Genomic DNA, 23,077 nt, shown 5'->3' on the forward strand with positions numbered 1-23,077 from the left:
GCCGAACTGGGTAGGATCCAGTGTCTGCAGGTCCCCGATATCTTTATTTATGAGGTCCATGATGATGCTTTCCATAGCTTTGCAGACCAAGCTAGTCAGGCTTATGGGGTGATAGTTTCCAGGGTCCGTTGAAGCACCACCTTTGTGGAGAGGGACCACTGTTGCTGTACGCCACTCTTTGGGTACATATCCTGTAGTAAGGCTGAGAGTGAACAGTAGTTTTATGTTTGGGTTTAGCTCTTCTTGGAGTTAATGTAGGACGCAGCCTGGGACACCGTCTAGTCCCATTGATGCTGTGTTTTTTGCTTTGGAGAGGGCGGCTCCCACCTGAGCATCTGAGATGTCAGGGGGACAGCACTCTGCTGGGATAGATATTTGCCCTTTTGGTGGGGAGAGGTGGGAGACGTTTGCGCTGAACCTGTCAGCTAGGATGTTGGCAATGTCTGTGGGATCGGTGTATTTTTTGTCATTTTGGACTAATTCTGAGCATATCTGGGAATTCCCACCCAGGTTCCTAACATAACTAAAGAAAGCCTTGTGATTATCCTGTCCTGTGCAATTTTTCTCTTGAAGCTGGCCTTTGACGATTTTATGAGTGCCCTTAGTTTTTTGCTAATACTGATCAGAGATGCCTTCCCTTTTTGGGATTTTGCTCTATCATGTAGTAGCTTCCTCCTTCTATTGTATAGTTTGTTTATGGCTGGGGTCCACCAGACAGGTCGTCTGCCTTTGGAGGATTGGGTCTTGGTTTTATTTGGGATTTCATGATCCATGCATTCCTGAAGGTGTTCATAGAATGCATTTATAAAGGATACTTCAGAAGTTCCCTGTTTACTATTAACTTCAATAAAAGTTTGTACTTCTGTAGTGAAGAAATCAATAAAATCTTTTGGTTTAATTATATAGGCTGGTATCCTTTTAATTTGAAAATTAAATGTGGAGTTTAGTATAAAATCAAATGTTATGGAGTTATGGTCCGAAAGGGAGACAAGAAATCACTTTTGAGTTTGATAAGAAATCAATTTAGTTATTGGAAATTAATACCCTATCTAGTCTTGAATGAGAATTATGTCTATATGAGTAGAATGTATAGAGGAGTGACTTAGCATCAGTAAATTTATTAATATCTTTCATCATATATGAATCTGAAAATGCATTCAGTAATTTAGCTATAGTTGGAATTTTCCTTTTACAATTGGTACTAGAGTCTTTTATGTCAGAAATACAATTAAATTCCACAGCAAGAATAATACTACCCTTATATGTTCTATGTGTTGTTTCACTGATGTAGGTCCAATGCCAGGAATCCAATACATATTTATTAATGTCAACATTTTTTTATTAAATTCTATAATAACTGAAGATAACATCCCCTTGTTGTCTTTGTAGGTATCAATTATTTTAGGCATAGGTAATGTATTTTTCCATAGTATGGCCACCCCCCCCCCTTTTTTTATATGTCCTGAGCTAATCAAAAGTTTGTAAGATTTGGATTCCAATTTTATGACATCTTCAGTTAGTAAATGAGTTTCTTGGAGAAATATTAATTGAGAATTATGCAATTTAAGATATTTGTTCAAAGCTCTTTTCTTATTAGGATTATTTAATTCATTGATGCTTAATGATATACACTTTAATTATGTCATGAAACATTAATGTTCTGAATATCTGTTGTTGAATATCTCTCCTTTTCCTCCTGTTTTATAAGTGAATAGAAATAGACTATATTATGAATAGGGTTTGAAGGGTGGCCTAATGGTTAAAGTGTTGGCCTTACAAACACAAGGTGCAGGGTTTGAGTCTCATAAGGGATACTTGTCTAGGCTTAAAATGGCTCACAAGGGCAGTTAGCCTAATATGAATCTATAAAACAATTATAATTTACATATAACACTTTTATCCAATGAAATATGTTTATATCAAATTCAATTTTGTAAGACTTGGTGAACATCATAATAACTACTAACAGAAATGTATAACATTTACTGATAACATAGATTCTTTCAAAAAAAAACATGGAGTTAAAAGCTCCTAATTTGTGTGACATCTGTCACCCAAATTGACCACCAAGCTAGCAACAACGCTCATCTCCTCCCTGTCTAAATATATATGTTGTTGCATAATTTAACTTGCACCCATTAGAACTGTATGTACCAATTCAAGAAACAAATTAAAGTAAATCAAATGTAACTGTTTCATTTTAACTTTTGTCAAATGAATTCAACATATCATAAATACTAGTCTTGTATTATTTAATAATTCAAAAGTCATAACTAATTTATATGTAATGATCTGCTATAATAATCAATAAGTAAACTAATCCCCTGTCTCTTTATGTATTGTGCCAATATCTAATAACACTATTTCCCTATCTCCATGTATCTGAAAACAAAAGCATAGAAAATAATACAATTTAATTTTCCAATGTAGTATGGGATACCAATAAAAGTGCTCAGTATTTTCTAAGAAGGAATGTATTCCCTTTCTTTCCTTTAAGACCTTTGGTAATCTAGGAGAACTTCTAGATTTGTCAGAATATATCAAAATACTAGTTTATATGGTAAACATCTGCATCTGGGACTATACTGTATACAGCAAGCTATATTCATATAGAATATATTATGTTTCAATCATTATTTCTTAATTTTCTATCTTTACTAGAATTATTCTTATTTCTGACTTTTATGTCTTGCAAAATAATATTAACTTCTGCTTAGGTCTCTTGTAAAGATTTATATATATTTCTTTTTTTCTTTTATAAATACTTTAATGATGTTGCTATATATGCCATATGTTTGTTGTGTCAATCCAAAGAAGCTTAGCTTAAATAAAATAGAATTATAAATACAAGTGTAGAAACACAGGGGTATAAATGTATCAAAAGTGCTCTGTTTATAAACACTCATAAATGCTTTTAATGTAACACTTATGCATCTATATCACATTATCGAAAGTTTACTTAATCAAATCAATAAAGGTTGAACTTTATTGATCGATTAAGTAGAACATCGAATAATGTAAAAAAAAAACAAATTAAAACAAAAAAAAAACTAACTGGCATAGGCAGGAGGGCAAGACCCCCTGCACCCCCTATGTGGGCGGCTGTGCCCCCCACCCCCCTACTTAAATATACCAACTCCGAGACCACACTACATTGAGGTAAATGGAAATCTCCCCTTACGGAGATTTCCATTTACTTGCACGATGTTCTTCACTTTCGATATTGTCATGTCGACAATATCAGACTCGATATTGTTAGCTTACGACAGCGTGAAGTAGACCCATATTATACAGACTACTTAGCTGCAGTTCTTTCATTTGACCTGTAGATGGCATCAAAGACCATCTATTCAAGCTATTATCCAGCTCTGCAAAGGTTCTCAGCACGGAGTTCAGTCTGTAAACAGCTCCATGGAAACAACACTTTTTACTTGCTTTCTGTTGAGACAGTCGCAGCACGAACAGGCATCAGAACTGTTCAGCAGCTCAGATGCACGAGACCAAGGAGGCCATTTCTCAAACCCAACAAACTACTAGACTACTACAAACACATCAATCCACACCAAACCCTCCACCTTAACAATACCGCTATGTATGTTATATGCTTGCCACACCAACCAATATAAAATTCATATAAATACAATAGGATAATGAAGACAAGTGCACAAAATGCAAGGGTTCAAATGTGTCAAAAGCGCTTTGTTTATGAACATTCACAAATGCCTAGACATAGCAGACACACTACATAGGTCACCTAGGTGCAGTTTCTCAACTGGGCTGTAGATGGCATTAGAAACCATCTATTCTAACTATTATTCAGCTTTTGCAAAGCTTCTCAGTACAGGGTTCAGTCTATAAATGTTTCCATGATAACAACACTTTTCTCTTACTCTCCATTGTTGCAGCTTCAATGTGAGGACAAACCAGAGTTCATAGGTTCATAGGTTGGTACTAGGCTATTGGACCTAGGGCCTATTCAAGCCTAGCCATAACAATTCTCTGGATATTTCTTCCCACAATATTTACTTCTCCAGGCCCCTGTCTAGCAGGGTGACTGACATGATCCCGGGGGTGAATTTCCTATCTCCCATCCAATCATCAAGGTTCATTTTGAAGAGGGCCAATGAGGCGCTCTGCTTGATATGTATGGGCAATCTATTCCAGAGTATGGGGAGTCTCTGGGTCAGGAACCTATCCCTCCAGCATGTTTTGTTCATTGTAATGACAAGGTTTAGATCCCTGGAGTGTATGGCTCTGAGGGATTGGGATTTCTTTAAGTGGAGCATGTCCAACAGCTCAGGGTTTGACATGGCCTTGTATGTTAAGCAGAGATCACCTCTGAGTAGACAATATGCCACAAAGTATAGCTGGAGTTTTTTAGACGGTCAGTATATGGCATCTGCTTTAGGCCAGTGATTCTTTTAGTGAGGTATTTCTGTGGCCTTTCCAGCTGTTGCAGATGTCTTGTGAGGTACATACCAAACAGGGCATTATACTCTATAATGAGTCTAATGAGGGGTGAGTACAGTGGGACAATGACCTCCTTTTTTTCTGGATGAAAAACCCTTAGTGATGAGGTATGCCACATAGAAGGATTTTCTGACTGTTGTGGCAATGTGGTTATCGAAAGTGAGACCACTGTCCACCTGTGTCCCTAAGTCTCTCATCACACTTTCAGTGTTTAGTGTCCTGCCACCTATGTGGTAATTCATGGGTACATGTTTTTTTCCAAAGGGGATAACTATACATTTCTTGGCATTAAGCTTGAGCCCATGGCTCTGGCACCAGGCATCTGTTTCAGTAAGGCCCTTTTGTAGAATATCCACATCATTTGGGGATTCAATAATGGCTCCCAGTTTGCAGTCATCTGCAAACTTTGTTAGCCAGAGTCCCTTAGTGTTGGCCTGTACTTCAGAGAAGTAGATGCCAAACAAGAGTGGTCCCAGGACTGAACCCTGAGGTACTCCACTTGTCACTTGTCTGGAGCTGGATTTGGAGTCAGCTACTTTTACTGTCTGGGTTCTGTCAATAAGCCAGTTAGCAACCCAGTTATTTAAAAAAATTCATATGCAAGAGCTTGAAGAGAGAAAACATTTATAGCCTTTCACTGAGAAACCTATTGATTAGCTTGTGAGAAAAGTGTGCAACATAAAAATCAGCAATAAGAAAGACATAAGGGAGGAAGAGAAGCAATATAAAACATTAAAGACACCAACAAACTCCATCTCCCAAACCCAGAAAACCACTAGACCACCACAAACATATAAATCAATAGAAAATCCTTCATTACTTCACAACCAACAACAAAGAGGGATACAGAGAGAAAAATAAAAGAAAGAAATTAAAGCCTCTTCATAAATATTTACATTTTTAAAGACAAATATCAAATGGATTATTTCAAAACATATCAGGCCACGGAAAGGGAGAAAATAGGAACTTTTCATATGTCTATTGCCACAAATAGCACCACATTCCAGCAACAGAACAAGGGATGAAAAACATAATTATTAAAGCAACATTATGGCAACAATATCAATGAAGAGTCTCTCTTCATAGAGAGGCAGGGAAATAACGTGGCAAACAGTTAAAAAATGAAATAGATTCTATTGTAACAAAGACTCTCATTTTCTCATCTATAAGTCTCCATATCAACTATAGTTCCCAAAGTATCATACATTTCAGTCCCAAACATATGGAGCGTTTATTATAACAAACAACAACCACTATTTAAAGATAATAAATACATGAATAAATAAATAGCTTTGCTATAGAAATTAAACTAGAATAAACTAGATTTAATGAGAACAGACTATAAAATACCATTAAAACAACTTTGTACCATAAAAAGACATTCAAACAACAAAGACTCAGCTGTTGAAACCCTTTCCACTTCCCCAACTTTTGGGTTAGTTTGTAAGACTTGGGTAAATAAAAGCCGTAATAAAATAACTTAATTAGTCACTTATTCTCGAGTTTCTTTTTATGTTCAGAGACCTTCCAGGAACTGTTATCAGCATTTCTTTTAAAGCTGGCATTTGCCCACTCCATGTCCTCTATTTTATCAAGCAGTTTTCTTGTTTTGACAAAGGTAATAGCAGAGTCTATGTCATCAAATATTTTTGGACCATCTTGAAGAAATATTTTTAATCTGGCAGGAAACAATAGGTGAGTCTTTATTTGGGCTTTATTTAGTTATTTTAGCATTGGCAAAAAAAGCTTTATTTTGGCAATTACAGAAGATGAGTAATCATTATCAAAGCATATAACATTTTCTTTATATTTGATAGATTTTGCCCACGCAGTCTTTAACACTGTCTCCTTGTCATGAGAAGATAAAAACTTCACTATAACAGATTTAGTAGAATTGGATTTTCCTTTTTTTGCAGTAGCCAAGGACCTGTGTGCTCTTTCTAGCCCATATGAGAGAGCTTCAGGAAGTTGTAGTACATCAGGGAGCCAAGATGTTAAGAATTTTCCATATTGCCTTCTTCAACATTATCAGGCAGACCAAACAGTCTAATATTATTTCTTCTTGATCTATTCTCTAGATCATCATTTTTTGTTTGTAAAAGAGTATTATGTTTTAAAAGAAAGTCTATATTGTGCTCACCTTTTTAATTCTAGTGTCCACATCATTTAGTGAAGTCTCTATACCAGTAATCTGTCTCTTTTGCTGCGTAAGATCTTCATGCAATGTTTCCATTTGTTGGGAACATTTTTCTTTGAAATTATCCACTTTCACATCCATTCTATCAATCTTTGCTGTCAGTTTTTGAATGTTAGTTAATAGTGACTGAAGTTCTTTCTTAATAGTTGTTTCTTGAAGTGTAGATTTGGAATAGCTCATTCTGTAGTCTGAAGTCCAAATATTTTCTATAGTACTTTTTGACAGGAAAAAAATAAAAAAATTGTCAACATTTTTATATGCTATCCTAAAGAATGATTAATAGATTCCAAATATGTAAAAAAAAAACAAAATTAGGATATATATACTCAAAAATCTGTCATATTATTCTGTAAAGACAGAGCAGAGAGAAAGTGCTGTTATTCAGTGCTCATCTTGGCCATGCCCCTACTATGCTGATCTTTTTGAAGACAAACTAGACAAACTTCCGGTTCTCTACTTCATGAAGTTAGACCCAGATGTCAGTCCAGTTATCAGGCCAGCACATTAAGTTCCAAAAGCCATGCAGAACAGAGTAAAAGCAGAGTTAGATAAAATGGTGTAACAAAGGTGTGATTTGTCCAGTTGCAACTCAAACTGAAGGGGTATCTTCCATGGTTGTAGCTCATAAGAACAGCTCAGATGACATCAGAATATGTATTGATCCATGAGATTTGAAAAAAAAAATGCTAAAAAGACCTCATCATCTGATGTGCACTGTCACAGAAGAAGAAGAAGTCACAGCATTGATGCCAAATGCCACTATTTTTTCTGTCTTAGATGCAAAGAGTTCATTTTGACAAATTCAGCTAGACAAGAAATCAGCATTGCTCACTAAGTTCAGTACTCCATTTTGCAGGTGCAGATTTTTGAGAATGTCTTTTGTGATAAATTCTACAAGTGAAGTATTTCAACGTACAATTGAACAAATTTTTTTCTGGGTATCCTTGTGCTATTATAGTAGATGACATACTCATATGAGGTCATGATGAAGCAGAGCATGACAGAAACCTCAGAAAAAGTTCTGGAAAGGGCATGTCAACTGAATCTTAAGCTCAATCCACAGAAATGCAAATTCAGGCTACAAGAAGTTACTTATGTTGGTCATTTATTTACCAATACAGGCTTATGACCAGACCCTTCAAAGCAAACAACAATTCTCGAGATGCCAACTCCAGACAATGTCCAAGACCTGCAACATTTTCCTTGCATGGTCAACTACCTAGGCAAGTTCATTCCAGACTTGAGCCAACTTTCAGCACCACTCAGAGATCTTACATGTAAAGATGTATCCTGGTCTTGGCTAGAGCAACAGCAAAGAGCATTTGATGTCTTGAAACAAAGAATTGCTAGTCCACCAACTCTTAGATATTATGATGATCAGAAGCCAGTCACACTTTCCTGTGATGCTTCGAAATTGGGTCTTGGCGCAGTCATTCTACAAAAGGATCAATCTGTTGCTTATGCATCAAGAACTCTTACCCAAACTGAGATGCAGTATGCCCAGATTGAGAAAAAGCTTTTATCAGTTGTGTTTGCATGTTCAAAGTTCCATGATTATGTTTATGGTAGACCTATCCAGATTGAAACAAACCACCAACTTTTAATCACTATCTTGAGAAAGTCTATGCATTCAGCTCCAGTCAGACTGCAAAGCACGATTCTGAGATTTTAAAAGTATAATTTCAACCTTGTCAACAAGAAAGGCAGACTTCCTTGTCTTGCTGATACATTATCCAGATTGTCCACAAATACCACAGAACAGCATGAGAATGAGAATCTTGATTTTGAAGTCATGGAAGTGAGAAATATTTCTTCCACACATCTTGATGAGCTGAGAGATCATACAGCCACAGATCCAGTTTTACAAAGGCTCAACCACTTTATCAATCAAGGACGAACGTCAAAGCAATCAAGTTTACCTGAAGAAGTGCAACCTTATTTTCCATACACAGATGAGATTTTGTCTGACAAAGGTATCATCATGAATGGTCCAAAAGTAATTGTTCCAAAGTCCTTGCAACAAGAGTATATTACTATCATAGGTTCATATAGTTCATTTCATACATACTTACCCTGGGGCAATGGGGCAATTACCCCGATTCTGTGATTGCTTACGTCACCCCTTGATTTGAGTATACTGTGCCCTTTTTAAGGTTTAGTTTACTGTGCTTCTGTCTAATAGTGACACGAGAGTAATCCCTGGGACAAACCTACGATCCCCCATCCACTTATCGAGATTCTTCTTGAAGAGATTCAGTGAGGTGCTCTGCCTCACATGAACTGGAATTCTATTCCAGAGCGAAGGGAGCTTCAGGGTTATGAACCTGTCCCTCCAGCAAGTTCTATTTATTTCTGTGCTGAGGTTCAAGTCCCTCGAGTGTGTGGCTCTAAGGGATTTAGATTTACTGAGGTGGAGCATGTCCATTAATTCTGGATTTGACATAGCTTTGTATGTCAGGCATAGATCGCCTCGAAGTAGGCGGTATGCAACTGAGTAGAGCTGGAGTCTTTCTAATTGCTGCAGGTGTCGGGTAAGGTACATCCCAAAAGGGGCATTGTATTCTATGATGGGCCTGATGAGGGATGAATAAAGGGGCACGATTACCTCTCTTGATCTAGATGTGAAACCCTTCGTGATGAGGTGGGCTATGTAGAAGGTTTTTCTAACCACTTTGGCAATGTGGTTTTCAAAGGAGAGATTGCTATCAACTTGGGTCCCCAGGTCCCTAATAACTTTCTCTGTACTTAATGGGTTTCCGCCTATGTGGTAATTTGTGGGCACATTGTTTTTGCCAAAGGGTATGACTATACATTTTTCGGCATTTAGCTTTAAACCATGGTGCTGGCACCAGGTATCTGTCTCTGTGAGACCTTTTTGAAGGATGTTTGTGTCAGCTGGAGAGTTGATTAAGGCGCCCAGTTTGCAGTCATCTGCGAACTTGGTGAACCATAGTCCTCCCACGTTTGCCTGTACCTCAGAAAAGTATATACCGAACAAGAGTGGTCCCAGGACAGAACCCTGTGGGATGCCACTTGTGACCAGTTTCAAGTGTGACATGGCTCCAGCAACTCTCACTCTGTGGGTTTTGTTTTGAGCCAGTTTGTGACCCATCTTGTGACATAGGGGTTTATATTTAAGCTGGATAGCTTATCTATGATGCCCGAGTGGCGTATTGTGTCAAATGCCTTTGCAAGGTCCAGATAGGCTGTGTGGACTACCTTCCCTTCATCTATGGCTTTGGTGACTGTTTCAAAGAAGTCAACCAGGTTCAAAAGGCAGGATCTGCCCTTGACAAAGCCGAACTGGGTAGGATCTAGTGTCTGTAGGTCCCCAATGTCTTTGTTTATGAGCTCCATGATGATCCTCTCCATAGCCTTGCAGACTAAGCTAGTCAAGCTTATGGGGCAATAGTTTCCAGGGTCCATAGAGGCTCCACCTTTGTGGAGTGGGACCACTGCTGCTGTACGCCATTCTGTGGGCACATATCCTGTAGTGAGGCTGAGATTGTATAGCTGTTTTATTTGAGGGATTAGTTCCTCTTGTAGTTCATGCAGGATGCAACCTGGGACGCCATCTGGTCCCATGGAAGAAGTGTTTTTTGCTTTGGAGAGGGCAGCCTTCACCTGAGCATCTGAGATGTTTGGGAGGCAGCCCTCTGCCGGGATAGATACTTGTTTTTTTGGGGGGGAGGGGGTGGAGAAGTTTGCACTGAACCTGTCTGCCAGGATATTGGCGATGCCTGTGGGTTCAGTGTATTTTTTGTCATTTAGAATCAACTCAGAACAAGTCTGGGAGTTGCATCCCAGGTTTCTAACATAACTGAAAAAAGCCTTATGATTGTCTTTGGTGTCCTGTGCAATTTTTCTCTTGAAGCTGGCCTTGGAGGATTTTATGAGGGATCGTAATTTTTTGCTAGTACTGATCAGAGATGCCTTCCCTATTAGGGATTTTGCTCTATCATGTAGTAGCTTCCTCCTTCTGTTGTACAGTTTATTTATGGCAGGGGTCCACCAGACTGGACGCCTGCCTTTGGATGATTGGGTCTTGGTTTTGTTTGGGATAGCATGATCCATGCATTCCTGTCCGTAGAATGCATTTATATAAGATTCTGCAGTTTGGGCTGTAGTTTCCACTGGCCCTGGGGCCTTGAAGGATTCCACTTTGGTTTTGAGAAGTGAGAAGTTCGCTTTTGAGAAGTTTCTCACTGTGGTTTTCTGGGCTGGGGGTGGGGTCGGGATGTGGACAGCCAGTGAAATTAATTTATGGTCTGATCTTACCAATGAGGGATATACTTCTGGTGTGGAGCATAGAGTCCCCATGTTGGTAATGATCAGGTCTAGTATGTTGTCCCCTCTTGTGGGAGTGGTAACTAGTTGTTCCATAGCATTTGAGTTTATAATTTCCAGGAATCTTTGGGCTAAGGTGCTGGGGCTTGAGTAGTGCTTCCAGTCAATGTTTGGGTAGTTGAAGTCGCCCAATATAATGGTGTTTGGAGAGATCTTCATGTTCTCCAATGTTTTCAGGAAAGCCGAATGGGATTCCTGACTTTGAGAGGGTGGTCTGTAGGATGCTATAAACTGAAAAGCAGTCTTGCCCACTGTTAGTTGCACATGGATGGTCTCCGATACTTCATGCAATGCCACTAACCTGGAGGTGTGGATATCCTTGATAAATATGGAAACTCCCCCTCCTTTTGTGGTTTGGTCCGGGTTTTGGGGCCGAAAAGCATGATATGAGGTTTAGCCTGGTAGTGCTGGGGTGCTCTCTGGAGCCTTGAACCAGGTTTCTGTCACTGCACAGATATCAATGTTCTCCATACTGAAGAGAGCGTCGAGTGCGTACATCTTGAGGTTAAGACTTCTGGAGTTTAGCAGCATTACCCTTAGTTTCTTGTTCCTTGTGCTGTCTATGGGGGTGGGTTTGACTTTGAGCCTTGCCTAAAAAAGGCACTATGGGGGTGGCAAGAGCCTTTGCCAATATCCGAAAGCCCAGTGGTGACAGGTGCAAGCCGTCCCTAGCGAAGCAACGTGGCTTGTCGAGCATGTCATCCCAGGCTGACAGACACTGGATCCCCTTTGAATGACACCAAAATTTTAGCCAATTGTTAAAATCGATCATTTTGTCTTTGTACTGTGGCATCATTCTAGGTGAGGGTAAGATGCTGCTCAAGGTCAGGGTCATACCAGCCTGGGCTACATGACCAGAGAGCTCCAATATATCTCTTTTCATGTAGTCCAGGGAGGTACGTCTCAGGTCATTCACACCAGCATGTACAATGACTGAGTCATATTTGTATTTGCTTTGGAGTGACCTGACTGCTTGCGTTATGTGTCAGATCCTAGCACCCGACAGGCAGCTCACTGTGACCTTCTCTTTATTCAGCCTGGTGAGTGGGACGTCAGTGTGTCTGACAATAGAGTCACCTATAACAAGAGTATCAGGTGTGTTATTCAGCCTTAAGGGCTGTGGCTGCTTGGCACACTGACTTTGTGGGTTATGTGTTGTGTGTGTTTTGTTTTGAGGTAGCGTTTGCTTGGATGTCTGCTTTGGAGGTCTCTGTTGCTTAGGTAGATTTTTATTTAGAGCCTCCGAGTATGTTTTTGTGTATTTATGTGTTTGGTTCGCTGATGTGGTGGGACTATGTGATACTGGAATTGTGTTGTGTGAGGTTACCTTCTCCTCCTGACTGGTTACACCAGTTTTGAGATGAGAGAGCTCAGCCTCCAGTTTGGCTAAATAGTTGCATCTCTCACATATATTTGAACCTGTTTGGAGGAGGAGAGGGTTGTCCGTGTACATGAGACAGTTGTAACATTGCCTCAAAGTTCCCAGATTCACCAGCTGGACTGGAGAGGAAAGCATTGACTGACCTTTGGACATGCTAGAGTAATAGGGAAACTGAATTTAAGATGGACCAATAGAGGACAGGGTAATCGTAGAGAGTATAAGAGTAAGTAGTGCTTATGGTTTAATAGTGCTAACTTGTAGGATTACTTAATTGGACCAGTGAAGGGCCTTAGAATGAGAATATGGTGTTTAAATTGAGAGATAGAGCAGTTCTAAGGGAAAAAGTGAAGAGCAGACTTTGTGGAGCCAGGAATAGTTTAAACCCAATTAGGTGGCGCTGTCCATTGTTGCGCTATGCTCAAAAACACGCAAAACCATGCAAAAGAGGGTTTTAAGAGAGGAAGATGAAGGAGTTTTGGAATTGACCCAGAATGGCCAATAAAACTACAGTTTCAAGTCAGTAACCACTCCCACAGGGGCAGGCAGGCCGCTCAATGTTTTTCACTGCCACTGATCAACAGAGAGACTTTCCTTTAGCCCAAGCAAAAAATGGCCTCACAGAAACTTACAAACAGTTCAAGAACAGCAAGCCTGTAACTGAACTTTTTTAAATCTCAGAAAAGTGGGAAAAAAGCAAGATTTTTTTTGTTTTTTTGTTTTTTCAGAGATAGCAGAAGTTAACAAGTTATAACAGTGCAGTAAATAACCCCACACAAGAGTGCTAGGCCAAAGACAGATAAAATGCAAGTTTTGAGAAAAAAACGATTATAAAAATAAGTGCAAACAGGAAATTCAGTAAACAGCTCTAGGTTGTGCTCTAAATACAGTTACTAATGCAGAAATCAAATTTAACAAGCCAGAAAATGCTCAAAATAGGTGGATATGCAGAAAAACTTAGCAAATAAACAGAGGAAAAATACTTAAGGTCTCAAAAGTGGCTCCTTTCTTCTCTCAGCGTTTTCTCCTCTTGGTGGGTGCTTCACCAACAGCCAACAAGCCTGAAAAGATGCCAAAACCACGAGGCAACCAGGTTTTAAGAGAGGAAGATGAAGGAGTTTTGGAATTGACCTAGAATGGCCAATAAAACTACAGTTTCAAGTCAGTAACCACTCCCACAAGGGCAGGCTGCTCAATGTTTTTCACTGCCACTGATCAACATCATGGTTATTTGGGAGTTGACTCTTCCAAAAGAAAGGTGAGAAGGCTAGTATTTTGGCCTTCTATGTCACAAGACATTGAGAGAGCACTATCATCTTGTTCCGTGTGTAATCAATAGAAGGAACCACTTCAGCTAAACCAGATTCCCAGACTACTGTACGAGTCCACACAAAGTTATTTTTGACAATGGTATGCAGTTTTCAAGCCAACAGTTCAAAAGATTTGCAGAAGAATAAGACTTTACTCATGTCACGAGTAGCCCTGAGTATCCTCAGTCAAATGGTTTGGCAGAACGTGGAGTTCAAAGTGCAAAACAGTTACTAGAGAAGTCAAAATGAGATAATAGTGATGTTTTCCTGAATCTCCTGAATCTCAGAAATTTTCCTCCTGATAAACATCTTGGTTCACCTGCTCAGAAACTTCTGTCAAGACAAACCAGAACAACATCACAAATTGGTAGTTAATTGTTGGTTCCATGTGTCACCAGAACAACATCACAAATTGGTAGTTAATTGTTGGTTCCATGTGTCAAGAACAAGAGGCCAGTAAATCAAGTGTATAAATACTGAGCACATGCGTGCCTGACTGCCATTTTGTAGTTAGCTGTTGAGATGTAAGTAAGTATGTATGTATGTAAGGTCTGTTAACTACTTTGTTCATATTTTATGTTGCTGCTATCCATCCTGATGTGTTTCTAAGTATTAAAGCATCTAAACAAAATACCCCACCTGCTTGTCATCTATGTGAGAGAGAGAGAGACAAGCAGCCCAATATACAGACAGTGACTTGTGGAGTGAGACAGTGTGACAATAAACTACAAAATCAGTGAAATAATGAATATATAGTAACTCAAAGGATGAACAGAACACAAAAAATGCTAAATCAGATCCAGAGAGACAGATGAAGGGTAATATGAAGGCAAACAATAAGCACACCTGTCAGAATTAAAGTTGAGCAGAAAATGAGTCATGGAGACCCATATGAGTTTGCATATTCTGGTGGAATGTGGTAGGGGTCATCATTCATGGGAACAACACCGTGAACATTAAGTAGGCCCCAGATATGGCACCAGAAGTGATTTCCAGGTGAGATTCACAGTAATGTCTAATTGGTATCCAAGTGCTTTTTATCAGGTTAATGCAGAAGAACCAGTGATCTGAAGCTTTGAAGGGAAGAGAAGTGGAAGATGACAAGACACTTTTGGGAAGTTACTAGGCAACACAAATCCAGAAGCTCTGAAGCTGGCCCAGTGAAGTGAGGGGAGGAGGGCATGAGCCTGAGTTTACATTAACCCCAGTGCATTTTGTGGCTGGGTATTGACTGAATGACAAACGCTCACATAAAGAAAGATGAAGGATTACTGATTGCTGAGTGCTGACCATACATTAAGGTGGTCACATATAATCTGTGCATGTTTGTAACTAGGTAATGTTTATATAATTTCCATAAGACTGGAAATAAAGTGGACAGATACTTATAAAAAAATGTCAGCCTTCTAATACATAGTGTCTATTGGTATCAGATCTCAGTGGCGTCTACCCCTTCCCTGCTGCATAATATGCAGTGAGTGCAACAAAGGTGTGTTTATCCTAAAGATGAGGAATACCCCTGATGATAGGTTACAATAAAATGCATGTAGCCCTTACAGTAAGTGTGGCATTCATAAGGAAAAGTAGGAGAAAAATGGTACAGCAGTTACTGATACAAGGACAATAAAAGTAACATAATATAAAAATAAAAACAGAGATATTAATGCAAAAACATAACTGTTGCTCTCCACAGTGAGACAATTTTCAGATGCTTCTGAATTAAGTCATTTTTCTTTTAAAGGTAAGAACTCATCCAGCATATGCTGTGGTACAACATGGACTGGTTTTACAGAACAACAGTATTAAGAGAGATAGGTGGTTAGTTTAAGGAGCATGATCTTTGGTCTTTTCATCAGTCTGACAGGAACCAAAGAGACCAACAGTAACAAGCTGTGCAAAGAGCACAAGTAGTTGGAGTGGGTATGGCTATATAAAGCATTTAGAAGGAACCAAAAAGACAAAAAAGGTTTTGTTTATAAAATATTTTTTATGCTCAGAAATGTTGTACTTTCATTTAGCCATATGAGAAAAAAAATTAACATAGCCATGGAATGGATGATGCAAAAAAAAAAAAAAAAAAAAGGAAAGACAAGAACAGTACATCTGAGATATTACAACAAAGTTCAGAACTTACTCAAGTCGTCCAGCATTAGTAACTAATCTTCTTTAGTCTGACATTGAGATACTCTCCATACATCAGGGTAAGAGTAGCATGGAGGGCAGCATCTTGTCCCTAGTACTGACATACAGTGCGATCCAGAACCAGAATCAAACAACGATCACTAGTTGTGTGATGAACAGACCCATGAAAAGAACAGTACCTTCAGCAGCAGTGTAGTCTGATGCTCATTTTAGTCACACTATAACCATCTATGACAAACATATCATGCTTAGGGAGGGCAACAATTATGGCACACAAACCAGTGACACTCATATTTAGCTGTGGTCACTCCAGGAAGACGGTCACTATATTTAGAGGATACATAGCATAATAGGCTTTATAGGCATATAGGAAAAAATGCAACAGAAGTTCTCAGGGAGGGGGAAGTTACTGTATTTAAATGGTACAAAGCATCACAGGGTGTGCAACAGTGAGAGAAACAATTATGGAAATGCTCTAGCAATGGGGGGTGTAACTAATTTTAAAAAAGTGCAATGCTATCGTAAGCAATGCTTTGCTGAATTCTTTTACTCAAGGTTCATTATTATTGACCATCTGGCTTTCCATCACTCCTCTGTATCTCCTATAACGGATACACTAGACAATCTTGATGTACTGAAATGTCGAAATTCAGTATGTCAAGACCAAATAGTGGAAAGTGCAGTTAACTGAAACTACATTATGCCGAATCCGCAAATGTCGAATTTGCCGCTATCGTGGTGTCGCATTCATGACGTGTGGTGCGGTGTGTGGACATATCTGGGGTTCCAGGTGTGTTTGAGGATAATGGGTAGGGATTTTAGTGTGTGTGAGTGCGTGCATTGGTGTTTGTTGTGTTTGTGTGTTTAGTGCGACCTCGGAGTTAGAATATATAAGTAGGGGGTGTGGGGGTGCAGGGGGGCTTGCCCCCTTGTTTATAGGTAGGTTAAGTGTGTTTGTGTGTGTGTTGTTATGTTTGTTTAGTTAGGTGGGTGTATGTATGTGTGCAATTATGTCCTGGTTTGTGTATGTGTGTGAATGGTCGCGATTGTAGTGTTCGTGATTGTGGGTTTTCGTGTATGTGGTTTTTCGACTATTCAGTCTTGAAATACTGAAATTCAACATTTCAGTATTTCGAGATTGTATAGTGAATCCCCTATAACAGCTTCCTGTCTTTATTGATTTCCTCAGATAATCAGACAACTTAAGCCCCAGGTTGATTTTAGGTAAAATGGCGTCGGAACATTTGGATTTAGGATTAGAGTGGTTAAGGGCATAACATAGCCTTTAACTTCTCAAGTACTGTTTAGGTGCAATATTTCAACTGTTTACTAAAGCCTAGTAAGCAGCAACAGCACCCCTTCAAAAAAAAAATCCATGAGGTACTACATCCTCCATATATGTCATGACTTCAGTTTTCCAACTCCTGTCAACTAGCAGGTCTCCACTGAGTCCAAACTAAGGACAGACCCAATCTGGAGTAGCCATTACCCAGATTTCTTCATGTGGTAGAATTGCATACAAACACTGTAAAGCTTGACAGGAACTGTCCTTATCCTTTGGCTGAGACATTAAACTAAAGGCACGATCTGCCTGAGTTGCTGCTAGCTAAGGAGATTATAAAAAATCCTACAGCCCCTCCTGAAAAGTGTAGGGGTCCTTTATATACAAAACAACTCTTAATTACAGAATATTTTCATATTTACAAATATTTATAAGTTTACAAATATATGCATATAAAAATATGTTTACACACTCAAACTAAATGTTCATACCTAAACATAGACTGAGCCCAACTAGGGTAGTAACTAAGAACAAAAAATGAATAATATCCAGCAACCAGCCATGGTAAACATATATACAGTCCACAATAGTCAGTTACTGGCTGGCATGAATAAGTAAACCTGGAACACATGTAGCATGTAATTATTCACCAGAAATGTGAGTCTGTGTCAAGAAATGCAGGGTTCTGTACAAATCGAAGTGAAAATGTCATGTGAAAACATCCCAGATATGTACATATAGAAAGATAAATGCAAACAAGTAATATGTCGAAGTAACATCTGCATCCTGGACAGTTAGTATGTCAGATATAGGTCGGGCATATATTGAACTAGCCAAACCCATGACACAACCTAATGTATGGTGGCAAGTGTAATAATACAGGTAGGGGATATACACTTGCAGTCACTGGGAATGTAGTACAGACTAAAAGGTCATTATAAAATGTTAACCAAGGTTTTTTCTACACCCTACCGTATGTGCATAAACCATGCAATTCCACACCTCAATGGGTATGTGTAACCTTAAATATTTGTTGGGACATATGTCCTATTGTTTTATAAATATTTGCATTGACGTTGACGCATGTGCCCTGTTCAAACACCACATTCATGGTGGCCTGTTGCTACCAAACATCCCTGTATGCTGTTGGAATATCCATTGTCGTTCAATATATGCATGTGTTATGCTTACTGTTCAACTGTTGGAACCTTGGTGTGCTGGGTTAATGGGAGTATTACTGCATGCTGTTACAACTAATTTGGAATGCTGTTGTTTATGTTGTAATTAAACACACCTAATCGCAGATGGTATGGGAAGGCTGGTCCCAGTGGACCCACCTGTCCCTCCTCAGTTGGTGAGTGCACCTGGCACCAGTGGCTCTGGTGCCCAGCATGGGCTCCCCTCCTCCATTGGTCCTGTGCCACCTTCAGGTGGTAGCACTGCAGGGGATGGGGCTCATCCCCCCCATGCAAGCGTGGGCGGAGGAGGGCCACCTGTCACCCTTGCTAGGGTCTGGGCTGTGGTACGTAGGGAGATCCAGCATTCAGTCACTGATCCCTTATGCCAGCTCAAGGCGACAGTGGCGTGTCTCTCGGGTGAGCCTGCCTGTGCTACACAGCCCTCAGCACAGCCACCCTCGGGGCTGTGAAGGTGCAGTGGTGACTGCTCATGGGTGGGGATCTCAGTTCCACTGTTACCATCTGTGGGCTCATGGGCTTGCTATTTCCAAACATCCTTCCCTGTCAATTGTGTTCACCCACCCCATGTGTCAAACTCCACCCCTGTACGTGTCTTGTTTGTCTTGTCTGTTTACCTCCCCAACCTACCTCCCCAAATATACCTACTTCCTCTACATCACATTTTACTCTCACCTAAAAAAAAAAAAAAAAGGGCAATCTGTTCCCACAAAAAAATTACGCCCCATACATAGCTGCCCAATTCTCACACATGTCCACTGGACATGTAAACTGATAATTCTAATTGGAAGTACAACATATTTTGTTGTCCTCACCCCTCTTTCAAGGGTGGAAGGTTTCAAATTCCACACCAAATTTCAAACATATGCACAGCTGTTGCTGGTAAAGAAATGGGCAGCTATGGACCTTCCCTACAACCATCCTGCACATCCCAAGCTGGTTTCCCTACTGTCTTTCCCTCTTTGTGCCCCCTTTTTCACCACTTTCCTATCTCCCCATTTTCTTTTCATTAATAGAAATTAGCCGGGGGGTTAGCAGGAGTAAGCACTTTTAAGCAGTAGTTAGCGGGGGTGCGCGAGTGTGAGCTTGTGTGCACTTAGCTAAGCATTGCTAAGCGTTACGCAAACCCACGCAAACCCGCTTACAACTGCTTAAAAGTGCCTTAGTCACTCTGTATGACAAGGCCCTTGTACTGCTCAGCAGCAAAATAAAAAACCTTGTCAGTCTCAAACCCGGGACCTTGGACTCACCAGTCTGCATGAAGTACCACTACACCACAGCAGATATACAATAACTTAGTGCTGAAAGCAATATATCATGCATTACCATGAATGAATGTAAAGGGAAAATAGGAATGGCATAAGACAAATCTTGTTCTGTGGGCCTTAACCAGCAGGTGTTGTGGAATTGCATGACATGACTGTGAAAAGAGAATCAGCCATGCTTGTAGGGAATAATGTTAAAGTAGCACCTTACAAACCCCACACAGTATCAGAGCAGGATAAACACTGGCATATTTGCATAGGTCATAGGTCAGACCTCCAAACAGTGACTGCTCTACAGTGATGACCCTGATTTGTAAACAAATGTTAGCTGTGCCCCTCTAACTCCCTGTGAAATGTACTAACAGTAGGCAGAAAGGTGGGGAATTTCACTTAATGAAAAATGTCAATAAGTGAGAGTAGACACTGCTTGCACGTCAGAACAGGTGTAATAATACATATGCTCTTAATCCCCCAAAGTCTGAACTGCAAAATGTCTGAAATATATCACAGGTGTATCCCAGTTATATGTACCTTTCCCTGAGGCTGTTCAAATATATATGTGAGAGTATCTGAAGCCTGGAAAAGTCAGAAACACACAGGCATATCAGCTTGTCTGCTGTTACACACTCTGCAAATTGCTGTAGAATGAACCCCACAAGCATGCCCTCATGTAGAAGTACAACACAGAAATATCAAAGGATGTAGCCATGTACTGCTAGCAACCACCGGTGACAATGCCATTGTTCAGGTGCTGAAAAGACTGCTGTGGTGCACAGTCAAAGAATACTAGGCTGACCTCTGTCTACCATCTGGATATGTCCACAGGTGGGAGCTACTCAGACATACTACTAGCCTTTATAGACTTACAGGTACACAGCAACTCTGCATGTTCAGTCAGATAAACATCACACGATAATAAATAATGCACTCTGCACTTCTTTACCCCTACCCAAAGGTACTATATACCCGTGTAGTCAGGCACAACCAAGGGTGTAGGTAGGCATACACAGTAGTGAAATATGTCCAGTTGTCCTGAGTAGACTGTGCTAATGTTAACACAAACAAACCACAAACTGTTCAGAAGTGAGTAACGTACGAATGACAGTGTAGCAGTTCACAAACAGTGCATGTGCCTGATATTCATAATTAGTAGTACAACACACTTAGTTGACCTCACCCCTCTCTCAGGGGTGGAAGCTTTCAAATATCGCTCCTAATGTATTGCATATGCACAGCTGTTGCTGGTAAAGTAATGGACAGCTATGGACCCTCTCCACACCCATCCTGTACATCCCAAGCTGATTTCCCTACTGTCTTCCCCTCTTTGTGCACCCTTTATCACCTCATTCCTATCTCCCCATTTACTTTTCTGTCAAAGAAATGAGCGCAGGGGTTAGCGGGAGTGAGCACTTGTAAACAGTAGTAAGCGGGTTTGCCCAGTGTGCACATGTGTGCGCTTAGCTTAGCATTGCTAAGATATGATAAGCTAAGTCAAGCTTGGCTTAGTATTGCTAAAAAAAAATAAGCTAAGCTAAGCTTAGCTTAGCATCGCTAAGCGTCATGCAAACCCACGCAAACCCGCTTACAACTGCTTAAAAGTGCCTTAGTCACTCTGTATGACAAGGCCCTTGTACTGCTCAGCAGCAAAATAAAAAACCTTGTATGTCGCAAACCCGGGGCCTTGGACTCACCAGTCTGCATGAAATACCACTACACCACAGCAGATATACAATAACTTGGTGCGGAAAGAAATATAACATGCATTACGAGTGAATGTAAAGGGAAAATAGGAAAGCCATAGGAATACATTGCAATAACTACTGTTGTATGCCAGTTAATTCTCTAATTCAAAAAGAAAGTACATACTCCCATGTATCCAGTGTTAGCATTAGGAGGTGTAAGTAAACCTACACACTGAGAAGAGTGTACTGGAAGAAGCAACAGTCAGGTTTCAGTACAACATGCATTTCACTGGCTACAACCCAGCTTCAGATATGAGACATATACCAACCTTCTGACTGAGACAACAGTGTCCACAGCAAACAAGCATGGTCCAGACCTTGCAAAACTGAAAGGGCTACGCCTACCTAACCTATCATTTTATAGCAGTGTCCTGAAATCACAGTGAGAACTGCAATTACCACACAGCAGGCTGCATGCAATTACTAAATGGTGGGCACCAATTGGTGCAGAGGCTATCACATGCAGCTGTGCAGATACCTAGAAAAGCAGCCTGTATCTGCTGTCCACACATGCAACAATATCATTGCAACAACTGGGAGAGAGAGAGAGAGAGCACGAGCGAGAGAGACAGACAGAGACAGACAGACACAAACAGGCAGAAGGAGTCAGATGCTGAAAACAAACAACAACACACAGAGGAAACAAAACCAAAAAAAAAAAAAATTAAAAAACAACACCTACAACAGACGGAGGTGAGGAATACAAAGGTAAGGTATGTAGCAGATATGTATTTGGTGACATCCGATAGATGTGTCTGAAGGGTACTCTACATACTGTGAATCATCCATATGTGGCAGCAGTCCGTATCTATATGTACATGCACATTTGCATAGGGCAAGGGACATACTGCAACTGTTAGTGAAGGCTGGACATAGGTATGTTCTTGAAGGCTGCTATGTGCACATATGTATGTAGGTTGTAGTGTGTGGCATTGCAGAAAGCAAGCAGTGCCAGTATATGTCATGTGATGATTAAATGCTGTGGGACTGAGCTACAGGCAGTGAGGCCCGCAACAGCTATACAGCCTGAGGACAGCAGAATGCATTCTGCACAACATTGTGCAATAGTATTACATAACCGTATGTCTCACAACTGTTGCATAATTGACATCCCCACCATGACAGGTGGGCAGTATATGTGCATATATGTGCAGCTATATGTACAGCAATGGATGTTTACATGTATGTGTATATATACATGTATATATAAATATATATGTGTGTATAGATATATAGATATATATATGGATATATTTAGATATATATGGATATAGATGGATAAATATAGATATATATCGATATATATGGATATATGTAGATATATATGGATATATGTAGATATATATAGATATGTATAGATATGTATGGATATGTATGGATATGTATAGATATGTATAGATACATATAGATATGGATAGATATGTATAGATATGTATAGATATGGATAGATATGTATATATATATATATATATATATATATATATATATATGTGTATATATATATATATATATATATATATATATATATATATATATATATATATATCAGAAAGAGTGAGGGAGACACGGGGTCATATGTACTGGAACAGGTGCCTGTTGTCCAAGGCATGGACTGAACACCAGTGTTGATACCACAGTGCCATGCCCCATTCCAAAACACTTTACGCAGTAACTGCCACATAGGTGGTAGCCTGCCTAACACTGATGGTATCAGATGGGTACATGGGACACAGGTGCACAGTAGGCTC

This window comes from Protopterus annectens, chromosome 1.part1 (genome assembly GCF_019279795.1).
Source record: "Protopterus annectens isolate FY-2018-M chromosome 1.part1, PAN1.0, whole genome shotgun sequence".
Taxonomy (NCBI): domain Eukaryota; kingdom Metazoa; phylum Chordata; order Ceratodontiformes; family Protopteridae; genus Protopterus; species Protopterus annectens.